This window comes from Macrotis lagotis, chromosome X, assembly GCF_037893015.1.
Source record: "Macrotis lagotis isolate mMagLag1 chromosome X, bilby.v1.9.chrom.fasta, whole genome shotgun sequence".
Lineage (NCBI taxonomy): Eukaryota > Metazoa > Chordata > Mammalia > Peramelemorphia > Peramelidae > Macrotis > Macrotis lagotis.
Window position 1 is genome coordinate 9,840,779 of NC_133666.1, and position 7,017 is coordinate 9,847,795.

Consider the following 7,017-nt stretch of genomic DNA (forward strand, 5'->3'; position numbering starts at 1 on the left):
CTGCAGAAGAAAGGAGTTAACAATAATAGTAACACAGTTAAAGGACATAGGGAGTGGACCTCTGATTTCAATGCCATAGGGAACTCTGCGTTAAGAAAACTCCCATTCATTCTGGGAGGAAAAGACTCCCACCTTCCACGCCAATCGGCTGTTTTCTGCAACTTCCAGTCCTACAAAGTTGCTTCTAGCACGAACACTATGAGACTTGCTTCTGGGCATATGGCCAGCACGTGTCCAAGGTGGGACTTGAAGCCAGGTTGCTCAGACTCCAAGGCGGATCAGCCCACTCGCTGTGTGGCTGTTCGTTAGGAAATAGTTTTAGATAGGTCACTCCGCTAAAGCCATCTCTGATACAAGATAACCAATGTATTATCGGATGGTGGAGGAGGATCGGATGGTGGAGGAGGAATCTGTCTTGTTCTGGGCAGTCCTTCGTGGGGTGGACCTGGGCGCAATGGGGTGGGAGGGGGTTTGAGGAGGGGCCTCTGCAGGAAGCTAGAAAAAGGTTTGATTCTAGTAGAGGTTGCCTAAGAAGTCTCATTGCTCCCAGGAGAGCTGGAGAAGAGTCAGATTTCAGGATTTTCTAGTAGGACGCAACCCAGATAGGAAAGCTCAATACCCCAGATTCCAATTCTTTTATAAATTCTAGCCCTAGAGAGGTGTCTACTGAGTGGGGTGGAGGACTTGAACCCACAGCTTCCTGATTGCAAAGCTAAGGTCCTCCCTTCCCCTCTCAATTTATCTTTCCCCGCCCCCTTGCCTTCCTCTTCGTCTCTGCCCCGCCCCCTCCTGCTTCTCGAACCCAAGCCGCTGCCCCACTTCTCTCACCAGCCCTCTGCTATTCCAATCCTGAGGTTCTCCAGAGGGGGAAACGTCATGAAATCCAAAATGCAGACCGGCAGAGCAAGGAGGAGCAGCAGCAATGGAGAAATAAACCCAAAGCCTCTACTTCGCACCCGGAGCGCAACCACGAGAGCGCAAGCTCAGAAGCAGAACCCGGAATCCAGAGCCTCCCAGGAAACCAATAAGCCCTGCAGAGCAGCAGGAGAGGCAGCCATTACCCGCTCCAGGGGTAGAGCCAACACAGGCAAGCAGATGGCCCCGGGGCCCAGCTTATGCAAGGCCATGTTAAAGGCTAAGAAAAAATTGCCTCATAACCACAGGGTAACTGATTTCTTCCCAGTCCGGCGAAGCACTCGGAAAAATCGTGGGGAGCTGCGAACCGAAGCCCGGATCAGGCTCAATGAGCTCATCAAAAGTGGTAAGGAGGAGGGCATGCGAGTTGGGATCTTTGATGGCAAAGGGCGCGGGGTGATTACCACCAAGCCCTTCCAGCGGGGTGACTACGTGGTGGAGTATCATGGGGATCTCATCGACCTGGCGGCCGCCAAGAAGCGGGAAGCCCACTACGCCAAAGACCCCACCACCGGCTGCTACATGTATTATTTCCACTACCGCAGTAAAGGTTACTGTGTGGATGCCACCAAAGAATCTGGCCGCCTGGGGCGGCTCATCAACCACAGCAAGAGTGGCAACTGCCAGACCAAGCTGCACCCCATTGATGGTGTCCCTCATCTCATCGTGATTGCCACCCGGGATATCAAGGTAGGTGAAGAGCTACTCTATGACTATGGAGACCGAAGCAAGTCCTCCCTGGAGGCCCACCCCTGGCTGAAACACTAAGGGCAGCTACCCCAACTGCTGGCCCCACTGGACAGAGATACCCAATGAGCCCTACCCTGCCAAAACCACCTACTCCAGCATCACTGGACAGAAATAAATGGCCAGAATCCATCTTGTCCACTGACTTGGACTTCCATGGATGAACACAAACCCCACTCTGGCCAAAAGACTGATTTGCAAAACCACTGACTTGTACTTTCTCAATTGAACTACCTTGGAAACCCTTGACAAAACTACTGACTCTAATTCCACTGGACACTATGGCCAAACTGATGGCCAGAATTGACTTGGACTTTCCTGGACTGAACTGCCCTGGAAGCCCACCATAGCCCTGGCTGAAACTTGATTGGACAAACATCACTTGGAAAAAAAGTGGGTTAATTTTTCTTTTCTTCAGGGGGAGGGTGGGGGAGGACAATTAAGAGGGACAGTTGATGCCCAACTGTAGTATTTGGGTGTTTTTTTTTTTTGGCAAGGCAATGGGGTGAAGTGGCATGCCCAGTGCCACATAGCTAGGTAACGATTAAGTTGCCTGAGTCTGGATTTGAACTCAGGCACCCCTGACTCCAGGGCTGGTGTTTTATCCACTGCACCACTTAGCCACCCCAACTTCTGATTTATTTAAATCTGTTGAAATGCCTTCTCATTTTACCAGGTTGGGTTTGGGTTTTTGTGTGTTTTGGGTTTTTTTTTTTAATCTCCTGCAGGTTCCCAAGCCAGCCTGCACAGGTGGACTTTGGTCACCCAAACTTTTTCTTTTTTCTAGTCAGTTATTTTTAGCCACCCCAACTTCTGATGTATTTAAATCTGTTGAAATGCCTTTTCATTTTACCAGGTTGGGGTTTTCTGTGTTTTGGTTTTTTTTTTAATCTCCTGCAGGTTCCCAAGCAGGCCTGCACAGGTGGACTTCGGTCACCCAAACTTTTTCTTTTTTCTAGTCAGTTATTTTTAGCCACCCCAACTTCTGATGTATTTAAATCTGTTGAAATGCCTTTTCATTTTACCAGGTTGGGGTTTTCTGTGTTTTGGTTTTTTTTTAATCTCCTGCAGGTTCCCAAGCCAGCCTGCACAGGTGGACTTCGGTCACCCAAACTTTTTCTTTTTTCTGGTTAGTTTTTTTTTAGCCACCCCAACTTCTGATGTATTTAAATCTGTTGAAATACCTTTTCATTTTACCAGGTTGGGTTTGGGCTTTTGTATGTTTTGGTTTGGTTTTTTTTTAATCTCCTGCAGGTTCCCAAGCCGGCCTGCACAGGTGGACTTCAGTCACCCAAACTTTTTATTTTCTGGTCAGTGTGTGTGTGTGTGTGTGTGTGTGTGTGTGTGTGCACGCATGCAGATTTCCCAGGGTTGCAGAGCACAAGCCTCAGCCTGGTGAACTCAGTTTGGTTTGTCTTTAGCCTTGGGGTCTCTACCCCACAGAAACTTGCTCTCAAATCTCTCCTCTGGGAGCAGGTGTCTGAGGCACACTGTATGAAAATGGTGGGGAAGGGGTGGGGGAGGGGCAGGAGAATTCCAAACCTAGAAGCTCAAGCCTCTGGGCCTCTATGGGGAGGCCCTCTGCTCCCAAATCAGTGATCGTGGATTTGAGGAGTGACCTTGTTTGGAGGATCCTGCTTTGAAGGGCAGGTTAGAAGTAGGGAGACAACTTAACTGTATTTCTCCACCTGAAGTGGGATTAGAGTCCTAGGCAAATTACTTTACCTCAGTGAACCTCCACTTGCCCATTTAGGGAAATGCAAATAATAATACACTCCTGTAGCCGACTGGAAACGCTTCGTAAAACTTAAGAGCGCTACAAACAAAATCAGAAAGGGTTGATTACGGTCTCTCTAGAGAAACAGAAATGATTATGATTTAATAATTGCGCTGTTTTTAAGGTTTGCAAAAGTACTTCTCAACTATTGTCTCTTTCGTTCTCTCTACAATCATGGGAGCTGGGTACTATGACCAGCTGCATCATATAATTAAGGAAAGTGAGTCAGAGAAAGACTTAAGGATTTGCCCAGGGTCACATCTAGGTCTTCCTGATATACTAGCAATCTATTCCCTATGCCAAGTTCTGGGGTACAGTCTAAGAATTCCTCTCATTGGTTTTACTCTAACCTGCATTTGGCCCCAGCAGTCTGGGGTCGAATTCTTCCCCCCCCCCCAGTTCCCTCTTCTCACTATTTCCCTTCAATGTGCTCCCCCCCACCTCTATTCTTTGCCTCCCTTATTACCTACTTTACCTGGAGGAATCCTTCCTCCCTACCCTTTAGGGAAGCTAATGGTTATTGTTCTGGTTGAAAACTAAGGAGGTTTGTTTATATATAAACTGTGCTGACTACATATTTATAACCTGTATCCCATTGCTTATATTCTCAATGAGGGGGTGGGAGGAGAGCAGAGAATTTGATATCCAAAGTTTTTAAAAGGAATGTTAAAAAATTGTTTTTACTTCTGGGGTGGGGAGAAGAAGAGAGGTCTAAATTTAAAAAGAAGAAAAAGAAAGAAATTGTGCCTTTGCAGTGGGAAGTCCCAGAGACTCCACTAATCCTGTCTGGACTCCTCAATGGTGGAGGTCCTATTTAGTTTCAAAGCAATCTTTATATATCTAGCACTTTAGAAAACCAAGCTGACATTTGTCCTGATTGCCAAGAAATGCCACTACATTGTAGAATGTTCAAATGCCTTGAGTAAACATGTCTCATTGCTGAATAATATGCCAAATCCTATAGGAACTGCCATCTGCTTCAACATGAGTCGTGCCACTTGCTTTCGGATGCTCTGAATGGGTTGGAAGGGATAAACTGTATAAGTCAGAGTGGAAATAATCTGTTGGGATTGGATATGTATATATGGGGGTGGAGGGTCCATCTTTAACTGCTACAGTAGAGTTGAACAAAAATGATTGCCTTTTCTTGCTTTTTCCCCACTTATGTCAATTCTTTAAATAAAAACAATGCCTATAATTCAAAGTTCTGCTGTGATTTGTCTGAAACTAATGACTTCAACCTAAGGTTCTCTTGTTAGAAATAACCCTGAGCAGAGGCAATGTGAACAAACAGACTGAGCCCCAGAAATCTTGGGCTGTCTAAAGAGAGACATAAATGTACATCCAGCAATCTGAGCTCAGACCCCACACCATAGTTCAGAAAAGATGTTGGTAAGCTGGAGACTGTCTAGAGGAGAGCACCTGGGATGGCCTTGAGTCTGTATCACATACCAAGGGGTTGAAAGGGAAACTGGGGATCATAAGATTCCAAATTCACTTAACCCCATTGCCCCACAAAAACAAACAAACAAAAAAGATCCAAGATTTAGCCAGAGAGAAGAGAAGGCCCAGGGTCCTATTTATGAGACCCTACTGCCTCTGGGGGGGGGGGGGATGGTACTCAGATGATAACAATATAACTTGTACTGTAATTGGAGTCCGAAAGACACCTTGGAAGAAGCCATACTTCCACCAGGATGGAGAGCCATGCTGGAGAGAAGCAAAAATGTTCCAAGGCTCGCTGGGAACTGGAAGAGAGAAAGAGGGCAACAGGTAAGGTCTGCCACAGTAAGGCCTTCTCTGAGTGCTAACTGTGTGATTTGTGAAAAGTGGGCAAGGTGGAGAGGAAAGGGGCATTATGAGGCAAGGCATCAGTCCCTTCTTATTGTTTATGGCCTCCACCTGGGGAGTCCTTACTCTAGGTATTTTTTTTACAGGGCATTTTATTTAATCAGATCCTTGTCACAGTGACAGAGCATCACTCAGATCCTGTCTCCAATGGCTTTGGCCAGAAGATGGCTTCTGAACTTTCCTTGAACTATTTCACTGTTTCCATGAATGTGAGGAACTTCTTCATAGATCACTCTTGTTCTGTAGGTTTTTCCACCAGAAATTTCTGCGCAGTTTTTTTTCTTTGTGTACACAAACACATTTCTTACCTAAATAGATTTCAGTTTCATCTAGAAACTCCTCCAATTTTCAGAAGAGTAGTTATGTTCCCTCTGGTTTCATACTCAGCAAAAAATGGCCTTGAATTACAGCCTTCTAGATATTTTGCTTGGAACTTGCCAGGTTCCAGGATGGAGGACAGAGTCCTTACTCTCCTTTTGACCTGTATTGAGTAAAATTTAATCTATAGTTATAGCCTACTGTTAGTCGGACTTTGACAAGGCACCTGAATTCCTCTCGAACCAAGATGGGGGTGGAGGGGCTTAGGAGTGGAGCACAAACCAAAGCGTATGACTGATGAGAAGCCTTCAAGATTAGAAATCAGAGCAATGAGCCACGCAGCTTACATACATGTAGAAGGTATGAATGTCCCCTTGACATCGACTTGCTGGGGAGTAAATGAACAACTGTGGGAAACTGACGACGAATGAATGAAGCTTTGATTAAATGCTTGTTTTGTCCTTAATTCTCAAAGAAGGCCACATCCTCAGGAAGGTGATGTCATGTCCAGCATATGAACGGGATTGGAGTGAGGGGGGCTGTGCTAAGTCACCAGCCTCACTTTCTCCTCCAGAGCCATCTGGGCCCAGTGGCTAGATAGGGATCAGGACGACTGGAGATGGTCCTGGATGGGAGGCAGTCAAGCTTAAATGACTTGTCCAAGGGTCACACAGGTAGTGAGAGTCAAGTGTGTGAGGCTAGATTTGAACTCAAGTCCTTCCGACTCCAGGTCTGGTGCTGTATCCACTGGGTCGCCTAGCTGACTATATGCAGAACTTACTATATGCAAAACACCAAATTAAATGTTGATGAAAAAACAGAAAAATAAGATAGGGAGCAACTAGGTAGCTCCCTATCTAGGAGAGAGACCAAACATTTGATCTACAGGTCACATAGAAATGACCTATGGTCCTTAGGGAACAGAGGCAAAGCAGATACGAATGCCTCTTCTTAATGGTGTTCCCACTGATATATCAGTTTCTGATGTTAAACCATTTGTCAAAACCAAGGACTTTGAGGATAAGCGCTTTCTTTTCTAGGTCCTCAATAGATGTGACTGTAGCACCCCAGGAGCAGTTACCAGGCTGCATCTATTTAGGGCTTGCCTTCCCAGGATGATGGCAATGGGCACTAGACTAGAAAAATATTGCCACTCTCGAGGCCCTTGGATTCTGGGTCTCTGGGCTGTCTCCAACAGGGTCCAAGGGGAGAGGGCAGTCAAGGTGACAGTGGTGGTCCGATTTGGGCAAATTTTGCCTTCTGTCTCTTCCTAAGGCTACCTCACTGCTTCATCTAGACTGGCCCACCTCACCTATGAATGTTTGTTAGTTAGGCAGTTGGTAAATGGGGATGGCCAGACACTTCTTCCCCAAATGATAACTGTGACATCTGACCTGGAAGCAGGAGTA

The 7,017-nt window shown here is 46.3% G+C and overlaps 1 pseudogene; it reads left to right on the forward strand.

Moving 5' to 3' along the window:
• Window positions 1–507: 507 nt before the first annotated feature.
• Window positions 508–2,467, forward strand: LOC141500534 (N-lysine methyltransferase KMT5A pseudogene; annotated as a pseudogene).
• Window positions 2,468–7,017: the final 4,550 nt, after the last annotated feature.